Below are 19,010 nucleotides of genomic sequence, written 5' to 3' on the forward strand. Positions count from 1 at the left end.
TATGTGGAGAGATCTACTTAATAATAATGTGTAGAGAGGTATCTATGTATCTGCAAGGATTTAGGCCACCCTATTAAAAGTGCACCTGGCAAGCACAAGTGCAGGACTTTGGCACTTTTCTGGTTAACATGCTAAATATAGATGGCCAAACCAGATCATTCAGGCCAGTGGCGATTTTTGAACCTAAATATTCTGGTTTGGCTGTTTTCCTTTGTAAAATTAACCTGATACTTGCCAAATCACTGCTTCATTCATGCTCTATGAAGAGAAAAGTAATGCTCATGTGAGTGTGAACACACATGTGATTTAATATGTGTATTTACATGTAACTCAGCTTTGTTGAAATGAGATGATATGTACTCAGACATTCATCCCACAACTGGTGGGAAATCCAGATATCTAATCCTAGTATCTCTAGGAAGGTTTGAGGTGGGAATGGAGTTGGGCTTATGTTTCTTTCAGCAGTCACTTCTGGCTCTAAGTTCCTGCTTCTATGGAATTTTATCTCTTTTTTTAACGTCTTGCCTCTTGTGGACATTTCCACCTCCACTTCCATTGATTCAAACATGTAATTCAGCCCATATTTCTTAATTTCTCTAAGATGTTACCACAAAGGCCAGGCAGTGTCTACTGTGTGTGGACTACTGTAGAGCTGAAAGTAACTGAGGGGCAGTTCTTTGCTGCATAACAGAATCAGTAGTAATGTTGATCATTAGAATCTTTGTCCTTAAAAGTCTTTCAGTTCTTTCCTTTCCACATATTCCCACCGTGGGGAATTGTCTTCTACTTGGACTCAAGCCTCCTACCATGTTGCGGCTCCTTCCTCATCCAGTCTCCTTCTAAACTAACCAACCCTCACCCACAAATTCCTATGTTGGTTATCTCTGTCTCAGTCAAAGCCCACTCCATGCGTGGACTGCCTTCCACAACCCAAGTGGCCCATCATGGTGTTTGTTCAACAAAGTTCTTGAGGAAGAATTTTCCCTGTCAGTGACAGAGGCCCCTTTCCCAACACACCAACACACCAACACCTTGTGTTATAGACAGCAGTCCTTGTGCTAGTGTGTACATGTGAATGCGTGTGCAAGCATGGGTGAGAGCATATGTATGTACAAGTATGTGTATGTGTGACTGTGTGTGTGCACATGCAGGGACAGCCCTAAGAATTAGATCAAATGTTATTGGGAAAAGGCACAAAGTAGATGTTTAGACTCACTCGTTAGGTGTTGGATCCAGAGCTAGCAAATCCCACATGTCAGTCTTATGAGGGCCCCAAGGAGGGGATTCCCTATACCCAGACTCCATCTGCTTGAAAATTAATTAATGAATTGTGAAATGACATAGAGATGATGCAAAGGAAAATAAAGAGATAGAGCCATGGGGAACTGGAAAGACAGAAAAAGAATCCATTGAACAGCAAGTTCCAAGGTCATCTTGATTCTCAGAGACCTGGGCTACAGTGATTTGCCACACATGCCACTGGGAGGGACAAAGTTAGGTAGGAGCTTCTACTTCTTGGGCATGAAAGACCGTGGGGAGGGGGAGCAAGATGAGCTATATAGCCTCCCCATCCCCAGAGATCTCTGAGGCCCAAGATAGCCCACCTGTAAAAATGGAGCCAGGTCCTGGCCTTCCTGGAGGGAGAAGGAGGGCAAGGATGAGCTCTAAAAGCGAAACCTAGTTTAAGAGATTTCCAAGCAAAGGAACATGAGCCCAGCTACATCCCCAGAGTTAGAAGGAATGGCTTCTTGAGGGTTGGGGAAACAGGATGTGGTTAGGATTTCTTATTTATTTATTTATTTATTTAGAGACAGATTCTTGCTCTGTCACCCAGGTAGGAGTGGAGTGGCACAATAACGACTCACTGCAGTCTCAACCAGCTGGGCTCAAGAAATCCTCCTGCCTTACCCTCCCAAATAACTGGGACTACAGGCAGCACTCCCCAACATGCTTGGCTATTTTTTTTTTTTTATGTTTTGTTGAGACAGGGTCTCCTTCCATTGCCCAGGCTGGTCTCAAACTCCTGGGATTAAATGATTCTCCTGCCTCGACCTCTCAAAATGCTGGGATTACAAGTGCAAGCCACTGTACCTGCTGGGGTTAGCATTTCACCAGCTCCTTCTCTCACACTGCTTATGTTCCTCAGGGTTTAGAGCCTCCAGAGGAGTGAGGGCTGTAGACAATATGTTCAATGTCACACATGTCACAGGGAGATGCAGGCAAGACCAGGACGCCAGTGGACGTGTGCTAATGGCCTTCCCTATTGCGTGTCCAGGCAGCCCCACTGGGCCCCGGCATAAAGAGGCCCTTGAAGCCTGTGCTCTGCCCTTGTTGCAGGGCAGCACTGCCAAGCCCAAGAGAATCCTCTCTCTACTTACCTTCTCCAGCCCCACTAGATCCTGACCTGGCTTGAACAACCGTGCCCCTCCAACTGGGATGAGTTCTTCAAGGAACGAGAAATGGAGACTGCATCCCAGCTCTATCCCTGACTTCCTGTGTAACCTTTGCTAAGTTGCAGAATCACCTGAGCACCCATTTCCTTGTTTAGGGAATGGCAGTAATAATGACTACTTTGTGGGGTTGTTTTAGGATGTAATGGAGGGTACCCGACTTTGGTCTGGGGGACAGTGGAACTGGTCTGGCTTCCTCCAGGGCCACATCATGTTGTCCAGTGCTCAAGCACTGAGCACTTGAGGGCAGGGATAAGTCTCACTTATCTCTGTGCCCTCAGTACCTGGCACAGTGCGCAGTTCATTCTATGGTATCCAATAAGCATGTGTTGAGCTAAATTTGGCAAGTCAGAAGGTCATGGAGAAGGACGCATCTGACAGGTTCTGTCTGTCACCTTCAAAGGGCAAGGATCTCAGTCCCCATCCCCACCCCAGGACCCACCTCCCCCAAGCCCCACCCAGCTCTCAGTGTCTCTCAGCACTTCCTCTTTGCCTCGTTTCTTTCTTGGGCCAAGGATCACCCTGGGAGTGTCCCATACGGGTGCGCTGTGATGACGTGCCCTGCTCTTGCCTAAGATTAGGTTCCATAACTGCTCCACCTGAACCCAAGGCTCTGCACACTCCCTGGGTCCCATTACTCCATCAGGCCTGGACCCCCTCCCGCCACACCGTCCTCACTCACCTAGTCCAGATAAAATATAGGATACCCAATTAAATTTGAATGTCAGATGTGCCTATACTAAAAGAAACTATTGTTTATCTGATATTCAAATTTAACTGGGCATCTTGTAGTTTTATTTGCGAAGTCTGGAAAGCCTACCTAGGTAGTGCCTTTCTACCAACCATGGTCTTCCATTCCTCCATACCTGTCTTCCAGTCCCACCGGAACCTAAATGACCTTAGCAACTGGGATCATTCATTCATTTATTCATTCACTCATCCAACACATTTTTATTGCACATCTACCAAGTGCCAAGCCGTCTGCTAAGCATTGGGGTTACAATGATGGAAACATCAGACGTAGCCCCTGTCCTGTGGAGTTTACATTCTGGAGTGAACAGCAAAGGTGAAGGTGAAGAAACAAATAAATAAAATTATTACAAAGTACAATCCATGCTATTATGAAAAGAAATTAAATAGAGGACTGAAATAGAAATTAGAAGAGGAGGGCTGGTTTGGACAGGGCAGTAAGGAAAACTCTGCAGAGACAACACTCAGGTGGATGTGAAGAATGAAAATGGGGCCAGCTCAGTGTGTGTGTGTGTGTGTGTGTGTGTGTGTGTGTATGCATGCACGCACACGCTGGGGGAGGATGGGTTTCTAGGCCCTATGGTAGGAAAAGAAGTTTGACTAGTGGGAGCTGAAAGACTTAAGCACCTGGCCAAGGATAAGGGGTATGAGATAAGGCTGGGAAAATGGGAAAAGTGCGGAATTACTCAGGGCCTCACAGGCTATGGTAACATTCCAAACACACACACACATGCATGTGCGCATATGCACACACACAGCACACATGCATGGGCACACTGAAAGCTTCAGGAGAAAAGATATCATGAACTGAATGCTATTAAAAGACAGTTCTGGTTGTTTGTTTGTTTGTTTGTTTGAGACAGAGGGTCTTACTCTGTCACCCAGGCTGGATTGCAGTGGTGCAATCTCAGCTCACTGCAGCCTGGACCTCCCAGGCTTAAGTGATCCACCCACCTCAGCCTCCTGAGTAGCTGAGATGACAGGTGCATGCCACCACACCTGGCTGATTTTTTTTTTTTTTAATAGGTGAGGTCAAGCTATGTTGCCCAGGCTGGTCTCAAAGTCCTGGCCTCACGTGATCCTCTCAAAAAGACAATTCTTCATACTTCCTGGAGATGGAAATGGAGGAGGTGAGGGTTGGCAGCAGGCAGGCCAGTCATGAGGCCACTGTGGAGTCCAGGTAAGAGAGGACGGTGGCTTAGAAAAACCAGGGCCATGGTGGCCATTGAGAAGAATGATGGAAAAGCAAGTGCATTTTGTGTGGGATCTGGTGGACTGGACGGTATATTGGATGTGAAAGGTAAGGCAGCGCCGAAGACCGCAGTCTTCAGCAACTAGAAAGATAAAGGTGAGGCAGGCTAGATTGGGGGTGACAGGGGGAAATCAAGGTTGTCATCTGGATGCATTAAGTTGAAATGTCCGCGAGGCCTCCAACAGAAGTGTCCAAGGGAACTGCTTCTGGGGGTCAGAACTCAGAGGAAGAATGGGGTTTGCCACCATACAGATGGTGTCTAAACCACAGAAACACAGCAGAGGGGATGGCAGGACCAAGTCCACGCGGCACTAGCTTTCCAGTCACTTTGAAGAGAAACCTGCCAAGAGGCCTGAGAAGGAATCACAGACAAGGCAAGAAGGAATCACGGACAAGGCAAGAAGGAACCAGAAGGACAACGCCGCATGGGGAAGCAGAAGGGAGAAGAGAGGGCCTCCGGAGGGGAGTCAGCTGAGTCCGGGCTGCTGGGAGAGGACGTGGGAGGCACAGAAGCTCTCCTCAGGCCGAGTTTCATATGAACAGCTGCAGTGAAGCAGTGGCTGGGGCTGGGGGAGGAAGTGGAGGCAGCAAGTGGCCCTGCTCTTGTGAGGAGGCGGCTGTGGAAGGGTCAGCGCGATGGACTGGCAAAGACGGATCCTGGAGAGGGATACTTTTGGAGAAGAGAGGTAGAGCATGCTGATGGGAATGGTCCAGGAGAAAGCAGGGTAGGGTTAGGGGTCAGGGGAAGATATGAAAGACAGCTGAGGCACCCTCTCCCTCAGGTGCCCCCGTCTTCCTCCACAAAGGCGAGGGAGATGCGGCCGTGGGACCTGGACCCAGGCTTGGATGGAAGGCAGAGGCCCAGCCCCCGCTCGGGTGGAGAAAGCCGCGGAGGGGAGGACCTGCCTTTGCTCTGGAAATAGAAAACCAACACTGGTAACTGAGTAACTCCCGGAGGGGGGTGCAAAGGCACTGGCAAAATCTGAAGGAACAAAAATAACCTGTTCCGCTTGGGCAGCGAGGTGGATCGGATGTAGGGGGTGCAGCGGCCTGACCTGCAGGGTCACGGGGGCTCTTCCCAGTCCTGCTTGGCCACAGCCAGGAGCGATGGTTCCTGGGAGGCAGAGCATCGCCAAGAAAAGGTCAGGCGCTCAGCCTCAGACCGGCAAAGTCCCATTTCCTCTACCCACCGCCACTGCCTGCTCCGACTGCAGCCTGGCGCACCACCCGGACGGACAGACAGACAGACAGACACACAGACAGAAGCGAGCCTCGCAGCCCCGGCGAGCAGAGAAGTCCTGCGCACGGGATCCAGCAAGGCCGCTGCCCTGCCTCCCTCCGCCCACCGTCCACCCTTCTCTGACCGCGCCAGCTGCGGGTCCCAGCTCCCCTCCCACACCCCTCCCGCCTGGAGGGGGCAGCCTTGACTGCCAGCCTCTCTCAGACCTCCCTCTCCTGCGGCCCCAAAGCGCGGGCTACACACCTGCGTACCCCACACAACTGCGTACCTGAGCACCCCACACATCTGTGCACCCCACACACCTGCGCACCCCCACACACTTGCGCACCCCCTCACACCCGCGCACCCCATACACCTGTTCGCCCCTACACACCTGCGCACCCCCATACACCTGTGCACCCACACACACCTACGCACCCCCTCACACCTGCGCACCCCCACACACTTTCGCACCCACACACACCTGCGCACCCCTACACACCTGCGCACCCCCATACACCTGCTCACCCACACACACCTGCGCACCCCGCACACCTGCTCACCCCCTCACACCTGCGCACCCCCCACACTTGCTCACCTCCACACACCTGCACGCACGACTGGATGGCAGGCTCCTCGGAGGAACTTTCTACCAGCCTCTAGGAGTTGCTGAGTGATGGATTGGGCTGCGGGTGAACACACCGCCCTCTTCCTTTCTGCCTCAGAGCCGCTGTTCTCCCTCGCCTTGGGCCGGGCCCCTGCGTCCGTCCGTCTCTGGCCTCACCCCTGTCCCCAGGCTCACCGCCAAGGTCGCAGGAAGCAGAGGCGTGTCTCCCCTTGCTTAGACCACCCCGGCCCTGCTGCTGTCCAGCCCCCAGGCCTACCCTCCTCCCCACTGCGCCAGGACAGCAGGGCCTTCAGGGAACGGAGGGGCCAGGCTGCAGGGAGCGGGGCTGGGCCCGCCCTCCTGAGGAGGAAAGGAAGGTGAGAGTCAGTGACCTGAGAAGTTTCCATGAACTCTGGCCATGAGGGAGCAGGGGGGCACCAGAAGGCTGGGCCCCACACAGCAGGAGGGAGCCACCTGGCAAAGTGGTTTCCCTACCATCAATTTCTAATTGGATCCTGAGGTAAACAGACACACCGGACCTGCCCTGAGGAAGGAGGCGGGCTGCGAACTGCTTGCCACCATGGGTATTAGAGGAACCAGAGGTATCTGGAGCAGGGGGGTCATGGCTGTGGACAGCCCGGCCGTCCATCCTGGGCAAGGGGAGATGGCTTGCCCAGGGATGATGGTGAAGGCTGTTCCCATCCCCACTCCCACTGGTGCTGTTAAAGTACGGTCCGTTGATGGGTAAACTGAGTGCATGTGAGTGAGAGAGAAGGGGTCATGGTTGATCTGAGGAAGCAACCGGTTCAACACCTCCAGCTGCTGACTCAGCTGCTTCCTGTCCCCAGCCCTCAACATCTCCTTCCTAAGCCGATGGGAACAAAGACACCGCCAGTTTCCAGTTGTAAAAGTCGGAGGAACAATCAAGAACAAAGATCAAGGCTTCGCATTTTCCATGACATTGGTGCAGGGGCGGGGGCACCATGCCTACCTGGCACAGTCCCCATTCCCCATGCCCTCTGGGAAGCAGGAAACTGCCATCTGGGCATGGGCAGTGTGTGCCAGCCTCTCCATTAGCATGGCGCCTCCCCTGGGTCGGCCTGGGTGGCTGTCTTGGCCAGGCCAGGCTGTCTCGGCAGAGCCTCCTGAACTCAGGGTCCCTCAAGCCCCAGTTCCTCCCAGTTCTGGGAGATCAGCCAGCCTCAGAGGCCAGGAGCTGGGAAGCAGGGAGCCCACCCGGGAGACCCCCAAACCCGCAGCACTATACAGAGGTCAAGGGTCAGAGGGAGAAGGGCAGGGGGACAGCAGACAGAGGACTGGAGAAGGAGGTATGGACTTGGGGGTGGGTGGGGTTGTAGAGGTGGTGAAGGAGCAGAGTTCTGGAATCCATTTGCAAGATGTCAAAGGGCAGCTGAGACTGGGCTGCTTCCCAGGGTATGGCTGACATTGACTAGTCTCCTTGTCCTCACCCCATCCCTCTGGCACCCTACTCTCGCAGCCTCTAGGGGAGCTAGGCACAGAGTGATGAGTTCACCCTGCTAAACAGATGATGATACATCTGTTTAATGGAGTACTCTTCAGCTGTTGAAAGTGACATAAACCCATTGATACTGGCAGAGAAAATGACCAAGGTTTATTAAGTGGGAAAAAAAGGTGAAAAATGATATATAGATTCTGATACCATTTTGTTAAAAATAAACCTAATACTACTACATTTGGATATGTGTATCTAAATCATGTAAATAACTATATATTTGAATGTACTTGAAAGAAGTATAAAAAGATAAATATGGAATAGTTAAAAGAAATTATATCTAAGATAATTTAGACATTTGTATATGAATTTTTATAATAAGCATGTACAATCTTATAATAAAGAAAAAAGGTGAGGGCAGAGAAAAGGGTTCAGAACAATCCAAGTCTGTGGATAGATGTGGACATGCCAGGTACACATGCACACACACACATGAACACACACGCACACACACATTCACACCCACATGCACACACACGCACATATGCGCACACATGCACACACATACACACACACACACACATGCGCACACACAGGCACACCTCCCACATCCACACACACATGCACACCCACACAGGCACACACACACACACCGAGCACACCTGGCCCACCAAGGAGGGCACACCTGGTGAATCTGGCAAAACTTGGGTAGCGCTTGGCTCAGGCACATACCCACAATCCTGGGTTCCCTTGGCATGTGTCAGGAAGGGCCCAAGGCTCTCTCAAGTCACTGATCCTATCTCAGGTCAGCTCAGCTCCTCTTGCTTCCCCAGCCTCCAACTCATCTCCCTGGGAGCCTTGCCATTTCTTGCCAGGTACTCAGAAACCAGGATCCTATTGATAAAGCCAGGAGAGTCAACAATTCCTGGTGAGCAGCACCCCTCCTGGCTGTGAAGATGCCCTCCCTCTTCTCTAGGGCACTGGGGTGCTATCTACAATGCTGGGCTGTCCCAGAGTTTCCTGTGGATTCTAGTTTGACCAAGGAACACCCCGGGAAACACCCAGCCAATCCAAAACATGATCCTGGTTCTGCCACTTATTTCTTCTCTAGTGTTGGACTAGTTATTTAACCTTCCTGAGCCTCAGTTTCCTCATCAGTAAAATGGGAATAATAAGGTGATTGTGAAACTCAAAGATGATAATATCTGAGAAATTCTATAGTCTTTGGAAGACAAACAAGGAAATGATGACACAAACATCAGGATCCCAGTTCCCTCAGGGTGGGGCAGGGTTTGTGATCAGGGAAGAACACAGGGCTTCTAGAGTGCTAGCAGTACTCTATGTCTTGACCTAGGCAGTGGAAACCTAGGTGTTTGATTTATAATTATTTATTAATCCGTACATATATATTTAATATACGTATGTTATGTTTCACAATGAGAAAAGAAAAATTAAATACTTTGGACATTTTCCTGCTCAGTATAAATGTAAAAGTAGTACTAGGAAGTGCAAATTCCCATCTTCATACCCTCAGAGGAACCTCTGGGACTCTAAATTTCGCCTGGTTTCCCAGGGAATTGAAAGCAGGTAGAGAGTGGTAGGGCTGTGGCTGAGTTTGCTGGATGGCAAGGATCAGCTCATGAGTAGAGATTCCGGTTATAAATTCAGACCAATGTCGTTTTCCTTGCTGGGGGGTGCCCAGGAGAGCAGACGACTTTCTGGGAGGCTGTCAGTCCACTCCAAACAGCCCTCCCTCCCGTGGTCTCTCTCCCCTGCAGACTGCTGAGGACAGCGGGCACATCTCCCCACTCTTGAATTCCTGCCCGGGGTGGTCCTGACCCCTGCAAAGCTCCCTTGACCCCAGACAGGCCCCTTTCCACACCTACCCACTGCCCCTACTCTTCAACACAGCCCCTTCCTTGGGCCTGGGCACCCCACCTTGCTGGCCCCAGACAAGGACCCCTGCCTTCCCCAGTCCCCCAAACCCCCAACATCCCCAGCCCTTCCTCCCCTGCTATGGGTTCCCCTAGACTTTGAGGAACACTCTGACACTGAGCACAGCCATCACGCCCTTTCATCAGCGCACTGACTTGGCAATCTCCCAAGGTGAAGGTGGAGGGAGCTCTCAGAAGCCAGGACAGAGGCGGGGCCTCCTGCCCACCCAAGCCCTGGACCCCGGGCATCGGGCAGCCCTCAGGGCTGAGCCCACCCTGCCATCGGAGGCCACAGGAATGTCCATGAGGGCTTGGCCAGGGAGTTGCCCAGTGGTCATCAGTGCCCTCCCTCCACATCTGACTCGCTCCCTGTCCCTCTGACTCAGCTTCTGTTTGACTCTGATTTAGTTTCTCTCCCATCACTGATTTTCTGTGGGTCTCTGTCTTCACAGTCCCCAGACTGCACAAGGGCAGCATGAGCCTTTCCTCCGACTGCGTGTGGGGTGACCCTGGGCCTCTAGGCCTGGCTGTCCACCTGCGCCACGGCCCGCTCTGTCCAGGAGGTCTCCCCGCCCCCACCGAGGGAGGTGGCTGAGGTGAAGAAAGAAGCCCGAGGGCCTCGGTGGTAGAGCCGGGCTGAAAGGAAAGAAGAAGCTGATGAAACCAGGGCGCTGGAGGACGGGGCCGTGGAAGGGCAAAAGGGAAGTGTGCTGTTAGGTGAATGGGGCGCATTGGAGGCAGGTGGGAGTGGCCGAGGCGTTACATAACCAGAGCTGAAAAGGAGTTGAGTTCTGGAGAAAAACAAGGTCTTAGGGGAAATAAAGGTGGATTATAGGGATGGGCTCTGACACTAAGAAGTTCTTTTCAGTGTCTAACTTCAATCCCGCCTGCGGCAGAACTAGCTTTCTCCACGTGTAGTTCTTGCATCCTGGAAACTCACGCAGGGCATAATGTGAAAGGAAGCGTGAGAAGTGCTTGTGAGGGGCAGAGAGTCTTTCTCCTTGGCCTGCAAAGCCAGCACAGTGTCTCGTCCCCACCGCCAACCACCTGATAGCTCCCCAGTCCTTGGCATGGCCCAGAGACCAAGCTGTTGGCAGTGGCAGCTCCTAGCTGTTTAGACAATCTTCCTTTCACAAGTTTATTTATTATTCTTTTCCCACCTCTCCACCCCTTCCCCACCAGCTGCTTAAAATATTTTTCAAACAGAAAAATCCAACCACAGCTGGAAACCAACCCTAAAGTTAGTCCAGAACGTGGGAGCTGCCAGGGAAAATTGCTGGGGCTCAGGCTGTGGGAGGAAGGGCCTGAGCCGCGGAGACAGGCTTGCTCTGCAGGGGTTTGCAGCAGGGACACAGATGCAGGGAGAGGGCACTGGGCCTCATCATCATTCCACAAACCATCAGCGAGAACCGGCTATGAACAGGCCCTGCGCCAGGACCGTAAGGGACACAAATTGCCTTAAGTAAAAGGGGCTGACCCCATTCTCAAGAAGTTACAGGCTTAATAAGGAGGTTAGGCACAGACACAAACACTCCAGTGGCAATCATAGCATGCACTTAAAGGGTGTTTGCCATGTACAAGGTCCTGACCTAAGCACTTTATATGTAGTAATTCATTAAAAACCCTCATCAGCCCTGTAAGAAAGGTACTCTTATTATTCCCATCTTATAGAGGAGGAAACTGAGGCACACAGAAGGTAAGAAGCTCTTTAAAAAAAAAAAAGAAAAAAAGACAGAGTTGCACTCTGTTGCCCAGGTTGAAGTGCAGTGGCATAATCATGGCTCATTGCAGCCTCAACCTCCTGGGTTCAGGTAATCCTCCCACCTCAGCCTCCCAAGTAGCTGGGACTACAGGCGAACATCACCACGCCTGGCTAATTTTTACTTATGTTTTATTTTTGTACAGGCAGAGTTTAACCATGTTGTTCAGGCTGGTCTTGAACACTGGGTTCAAATGACCTGCCCACATCAGCCTCCCAAAGTGCTGGGATTACAGGCGTGAGCCACTGCACCCAGCCAAGAGACTCTCACACCACAGTACAACTAGTAAGCAGTGGAGTCAGGATCTGGGCCCAGGGAGTCTGTCCTGAATCCATCTTAGCAGCTATGCTATGCCACTTTTGTACAGTCATGCAAGTGGAGAGGTAAAGCCCCATGAAAGAAGCATAAAAAATTTAACATGAGAACTCAAAGAAAGGAGAGATTGTCCCCGGCAGAGGGTCAGAATCAAGGAGTGCTCCCTGGAGGAAGTAACATAGAGCAGGCTCTGGAAGGATAGTGGGGCTTCTGAGCCTATACTCAGGGGCAGAGACAGAAGCTCTACAGCAGAGATCGCTAAAGCAGGAGCAGAGACAGCACCCAAGAGGTCAGCTGCTGGTGTACAGCACCACCCAAAAGCCGATCCTCATGGCAGCCCAGTGCCCAGAAGGGACACTGGCCAGAGGAAGATGTCCAGGCAGGCCAGGCTCAGCCACAGTGGAACAGCAATTCAGACTCATGCTCCAGCTTTCCAGCACCCTCGGCCTGTATCGTCTCCCTGCACCTCCTACCTGCTCCATTCTCTCACTCTCACCGCTAATCCAGGTCCCCTTGCAAATCAGTTCATGGGGGGAGTGAAAGACAAAACTACAACACTTGAAAAACTCTTTATAATACAAATATTTGGTGGCATCTAATTTAGACAAAAATCACCCAGCTGTCTTGTTTGGACAGTTGGGCCCAGTAGAGTGGCCACAGAGCTATGTGGCCTGAAGCCTCAGGAGATAGGCTGGTGGGTGTGTGGGCAGACCCCGCCTCTCCCTGTCAGGCCTGTACTTGGCTGAGATGCCAGGTTGTTTGACATCTCTGGGCCTCAGTTCTCTCAGATGTGACGATGAAGAAATATGAGCCCTTTCCCGGCTCTAGACCGACAGCTCCAGTCATAGCCTCCAACTGCAAGCATCTACCTGTTCCAAGGTGCATCCCGATCCCTTCCTGTCCCACCAGGCAAGAGCAGGTCAGGCCAAACCCCAGCCCACTGTTTTGGGTAATCCAGCCTTGGGTGGGCTCCTTCCCTTTGATCCTGGCTGCCTCCTGATCCCTTCAGTGGAGGGAAGCAACCTCCAACCTCTTGTGGATTTGTTTTTTGTTTTGTTTTGTTTTTCAGAGATGGGGTTTTGCTGTGTTGCCCAGGCCAGGAAACGCAGTGGCTATGCGTGGGTACGATCACAGTGCACTGCAGCCTCGAACTCCTGGGCTCAAGCCATCCTCCTGCCTCAGCCTGCCAAGTAGCTGGGACGACAGGCGCGCCTGGATCCTCTTGTGGGTTTTAAGAAAGGAAGGAATTTCTGGAGTCTGGAGGCCCGGCCCAGGCCTCCCACGCCCCCTGGCGGAAGGAACAGAGCTGTGTCCAGACCTGTACTGGAATCTGTGGCCAACCTTCCCACCACTCTCCTCCCACCTGTCCTGTCTTTTCCTCTGACCTTATTCATTCACTCTTAACTGCACATGCACTGGGTGCCAGGCACATGCCACGAGATGGGGCGTGGAAGTGACTGAAATTGTCCCTGTCCCAGGGTGCTCTCTGTTCACTCAACTCTGTTCAATTCATTCAATAAATATTTACGGAGCTTCTACTCTCTGCCAGGCTCTTCTCAAGGCCCCAAGGACACCATCCTGCCCTCACAGAGTTTCATCTAACAGGACCTATGGCCTGGTAAACAGACAATCATCATACAGTAGATGAGCCACAGGTGCCAGAGGAGAGGCCGAGAGGAGACACGCCAGATGCGCCAACAGCAGCCCTCACGCGGAGCAGGGGGCTGGAGGGGCAGAGGAGGGTGTGGGTGCGCATGCGTGTACGTGTGTGTGCATGCTGGGGGTTGGTGGGAGATGGATTTGCAGAAATGGCAGAGCCACGTCAGGGCTGGGCTCGAGCAGCTGTGTAGGATCCCTCCAGGCGCAGGAAACGGGGTATGGGGTGGGGCAGGGCGGAAAGAACATCCCACACCAAGAGGACAGAGGGAGCAAGGGCACAAAGTCCCGGCATGTTTAGGAAGCTACAAATAGTTTGCTGTGTTACAAGTGTGTGGTCAGTGGCAAGGAGGCAGCAGGAGGGCGGAAGAGGCCTCACAAGTTGTATAAGGGGCTTGGGTCTGATCCTGGAGCCTGTGAGGAGCCACTGAAGGCTTCAAGAGACAGAATGATACGAATGCTTCTGCTTTCAGAAAAAGATCGCTAGACCAGTGGAATGTGGAGGGGGGCTGGGAAGGCAAGTGGTCGGAGATGGTATGGTGCTTGTACCCCAGCTGTGTGACATCAGGCAAACCACATCACTTCTCTGAGCCACAGAGGCCTCATCTATTAAATGGGGGTGCATCTGTCAAATGGGGGTGATGAAACTCAGCCTATAGACTTGTTAAGAGGAGTAAATGAGATAATATACAGAAGTGCCTACTGTGGTACCTGACACATAATAGACACATAGTAAATTATATACATATGCATATACATATATATATATAAAACATCAGAGAGCCTACCAAGAAGGCTATTGCAATTGCCTAGGCAAGGGACGCAGACAACCTGAATTCAACCATTGTGGAAGGTGAGAAGAAGGGGATGTCAAGAGCTGTTTCAGACAGTTGCCCTTTGGGAATGGGTTGGATATGGATCTTGTCTTTCTAAAAACATCCCAGAGTTCATCTCAGCCTTTTGTCCTCAGGCACTAAATCCGTGACTCCTGAATTCCTCATCACCTTCCTGCATTTTTTCACTGCCTGCTTTGTATTAGGTGTACATATACTTGTTCAAGGCTTGTCGATTTGCAGTTTGTCTGGCTCAGGCACAGGATGCCTGGAGTTCAGGCAAAGGCCCTGCTGGCTGAGCCTCTAGGTAGGTATGTCTTGGGCAGCAGTGGACAGATTCATGGAGGTTTTGGATGACAATCAGATGAGGATCTGTCCAGCCACCACGTTCATCCCTGAAGCTAAGGTTGAGAAAGGAAGTGCTGGGAAAGTTGACCACAGAGATTGTCTGGCTGGCGCCTGGGTTTCGTCAAACACTCATTGCAGAGTGGAAATCCAGCAAGCCTATCTCCAGCCTACCCCTCAGGCACAGCTCCCCCAGTTCCCTGGTCAGTCAGCCTTCCTCCCACACCTGCCTCCAGGGTGCCAGCTCTTAACATAGGTACCACAGGTACCATTCGGGGGGTGCTCCAGCTCCTCTAGAAGGGCAAAAAGGGGCAAGCAGTTTGTATGTGTGTAGCTCGATCACCATTTAACCTACTTAGAGTGTGTTCATCCGAGGTTGCCAGCGGCGGAGAGAGTTGCGGCAATTATTAAGGGCTAAGACCCCCAAAGGCATCTCATGGTGTTGCCACCCTCTCCAGGCTGTACTGAGCCTGGGGCAGTTGTTAATAGTGTCAGAAGTAGCTATTAGTCTCCGTGGTCTGCAGGTTCCCCTCCAAGATAGTTTGATTATGTTCATTTTAAGATGTTAGTTTGTGTTTTGTGTTTTTCCCCAGTATCTGTCCCCTGTTCCAAAGGGATAACTCAGCCCTTTAGATTTCTTTGGGGTAGAAATTTTTAAAAAAATCATTCAAAGACAACCTCTGAACTGTCTCTCATGAATTCCTGGGCTTACTCAAGAGATGATATCAGGTGTTCAAGATGCTGTTGAGAGAGGAAAGCAAGGAGTGAGCAGGGTGAGGGGAGAGGAAGCTGAACTCCTGCCCCGGCATCACTGTGGAGAAGGGGCAGGGTCTTCAAGGGGCATGGCTGCATGGGCGCGTTGGACCCTGCACACCAGCTCTACCAGCCTGGGCCAAGGTTCCCAGGTCACAAGGAGCAGTAACATGACCCAACACAGAGGCCTGTGGGAAAAGGGACAAGGGGGAGATCAGCATGACATGGTGAGAGGCCCTTGCATACTCTGCCTCCTGGGCTCCAAGAAGCAATTCTCCAGGACTGCTGAGCGACCTTGGGGAGGGGGAGGTAGCCTCAGTAATGGAGGAGATTAAATCCCCTGGGGCCAGTCAGGATGGTGCTCTGAGTTAGATTTAGGTTGGTTTAAATTTTTAAAAAATAGGACCTCTTTTGCCCTCCAGGATTTATGGAGGAAGATTCATTCCTCCACCTGCAGCCAGGACACTTATTGGCTGTTCCAGGTGCACCTGTGAGCCAGGTGAACATGGGCACAATGCAAGCGAGACCCTCCTTCCCTGGTCCCACAGGCAGCCTCGTCAGTTCCCTCAAAGGAGGAGCTGAGGATGTGGCTTTTTGGACCACCTTGGTTGACTGGCTTCTGGGTCCCCTTCACAAGGTCGTGGTGAATTATCAGTTCCTTGATGTTGTGCCAGACCCCTATTCACTTCAGTAGGGAGGGCACCAGGTTCAAGAGACCAAGGAAGAGACCCAGAGCCAGCATACAAGACCAGGGGCTTTATTAGTGGGAAACTTACACATGGGGATGCTCCCGTGGTGGCACGCGGGGCAGGAGAACCACAGCCACCTGCGAAAAACATGCAGTTTATAGCATTTTCATTTCGTACCCTTATCCTAACAGCCTCCGCCTGGCAGCCTTCATTTAATCCAAAAGAAAGGGCCTCAATCCCCTGTACGGCCATGTCCCACTGGACAGCAGGGAAACTCGGATGTTCTCATAGATAAGAAATTAATCTCCGGGTCGGCCACTCCCAGAATCTTTAGCTCAGACTTCTGAACTGCTTTCAGATGCATCTGCTGTACAGGGTCACTCTCAGGCTCTGCTTGAGTTATCACTCTCAGGTGTGTCTACCATACACTTGAACACATAAGCCCCCTGCACCCTCACTGTGTCTAACCTGTCCGAGCAGAGCTCTCTGCCTCCAACTGCACCCACAGGTGCAGACCCCTGCCTGGGACCTTCTCTATATAGACACCCTATGTGCTTCTCCTCCAAGAAAAAGTCTGTAAACTCTCTTCCCGTGTCCATTCTTCACACAAATTAGCACAGTAAGGAAAAAAGAGACGACTTGGGAGCAGAAATCCAATCCCAATGATCCAGTTTGGACCCTACCACAATAGTTAAGACAAATCAGCTTCCGTCTGTTTTTCCACCCGTAAAATGGGAATAACAGCTGCCTCACATCAAAGAAGTGACATGTAAGTGGTAAAATGCTCTAAGGTTGTAAGGAGTTTTTAAATGCAAGGGACCTTATTCTTCGTTTAGAGAACTGAACCCGGAACTTCAGAGGGTGAGACTATTTCCTCACTCTAAACATATGAGCCAGAGCTTTGGGCTCTGAGATCTCTGATTCACATAAGAATAAACACAGAATCCATTAAATAAGGTTTGTGTGCCTCTTAAGTCCACTCAGGTACTACAGTGGCTGCAGCAACGGGGTTATGACTTGGCTCAGCCTTCAACTCTCCAAGCTTCAGCAAGTCCCGATCTCTTGGGACAGTGCACCCAATAAGCAAACAACGGACTTGGTTCTGGTCCTGATTCTTTCACTCACTGGGTGTCATTTAACCTCAAGCAAGCTTTCTCAAGTGTGGAATCAAGAAAGTGGGGACAGAATGAAGACCATGAAGAGCACCTCCAACTCGAATTCCTCAGTCTCCCCACCAGTGCAAAGGGAGGTCAAGACAGCCCTGAAGATCCTCCTGCCTCATCCCGTTCCTGCACATGAGTCCAGGGAGGGATGCAGAGCTGGGCAAAGCTAGTCACTGACCTGCCCCTGGCCCCACAGGGCCTTTTCGGACCAGCAGCCCTTTCCGGCCTGCACTGCCCTGGGCTTATGGGGCCAAGAGTTACATGCACGTGGAGAGATTGAGGAGGCTGGGAATACAGGAGTACACAGCTGGCTCCCTCTGCCCAGGCCCACCCAGAGAGCCCCAGTGAGCTCACGTCTGCAGTAACCTCACTTCTCATAACTGCGACGGTGAGACACGCCTGGGAAGCCAAGCCCAGGTGAGAAGTGATGGCTGTCTCCTCAGGAATGCGCTGCCCAATTAACACTACCTCCCAGATGGCTCCTGCGGAGGCTAGGACTACTCTGCCAGGGCGGTGCTGGCCAGCCTCCAGGCTGAGTCATTCTGTGAGCATTTATTGAGGGCCTACTATGCATCGGGCATAAAAAGGAGGAATAAAAGCCACACTGGAGAGTACAGTCTATCTGTCCCAGACTCACTTTTGGAGACAGATTGTCAGAGAGCCTCAAGAGCTCTACTGGTGAAGCCCCCAGACCTCCATCAACCCAAAGCCCGCCCACTTCCTGACCACAGCTGCAAGCCCTTAACTCGTTTCCCTCCATTTTCAAGGCATCCACAGTTCTCAATCTCCTTCTAGGCTCCTCTTCATCTTAAGCTGTATGAATCAGGCTGCTGCCTCCTCATTTTCCTGTTTCTGGGACAGTCTGAACCACCCACTGTCCATTCACTTGCAGACATTAGGTTTACTGCTTCCTGTCCTTGGCAAGGTGTCCAAGAGAGGCCATAGAGTGAGGCAACACCCATGCGCCTAGAGGATGGGCTCTCACTAGAGGTGCTCTCCACATGAATTACCTATACAGGCAGTTCCTCAGGCAGGAAAGCCTAACTTGGAAGACAGGCCTCAGTCAGGCAAGGGGCCTCCCTCTCAAAGGGCATGTGCCCCGAGGGCTGAAGTTGGAAGAGGTTAGAAACCTCAGCGTGGCCTACATGGTATGTGGTCAAAGCAGTCATTCTTCTTGTTATAAGATCCAGTCTTTTATCTTTACTAGTTCTGTATCTGCATGTTAGGATTACATCCCACCAGGAAAAAGAGACACCCAAAAGACCAGGCTTACATGATTTTGAGGGGCTATTTGTCTCATTTAATGAGAGCTCAGAGGTTAGGCAGTCAGGGCCTGACCATGGCTCCAACGCCATCAGGGGTTCAGGCTCCTTTTACCCTTCTATCCAGCCTCCTTTAGCATGTACTTCTTATCGTCACAAGACAGCTGCCCCATCTCCAACATCAAGTTCAAATTCCAAGCAGGAAGAGGAAGGTCAAAGGACCAGTTGAGTCTCCATCCCTTTTAAGGAGCTTTCCTGGAAGTTCCACACAAGTTCTTATACCCCATCGGCCAGAACTGTGTCACACAGCCACCTCTATCTGCAAGAGAGGCTGAGAAATGTATTTTTAGTTGATCATTTGCTGCCACCAACAACATCAGATTTGGTTAACTGAGGAATAAAAACTGGTATAGAACTTGCAAGGAGAGAGATGTGTAGGAGCAAAGGGAAAGCTGCCCCCTTTTCCTGTGAAGGGGCTCCCACTTGGTCACAAGTCAGGCTCTCAACGACATAAGACAAGATGAGATGGGACATCATCCAGTTTTTAT

At 51.4% G+C, this 19,010-nt stretch overlaps 1 protein-coding gene across 1 annotated transcript in view; it reads right to left on the bottom strand.

Moving 5' to 3' along the window:
* The window catches only part of VDR (vitamin D receptor), a 104,229-nt gene extending 97,764 nt beyond the window's left edge, over positions 1–6,465 (bottom strand). Inside the window, 1 exon segment of the mRNA NM_001133993.1 lies at positions 6,280–6,465. The gene's annotated coding sequence lies outside the window, so the exon portion shown is untranslated.
* Positions 6,466–19,010: the final 12,545 nt, after the last annotated feature.

This window comes from Pongo abelii, chromosome 10, assembly GCF_028885655.2.
Source record: "Pongo abelii isolate AG06213 chromosome 10, NHGRI_mPonAbe1-v2.0_pri, whole genome shotgun sequence".
In the NCBI taxonomy this organism is placed as follows: domain Eukaryota; kingdom Metazoa; phylum Chordata; class Mammalia; order Primates; family Hominidae; genus Pongo; species Pongo abelii.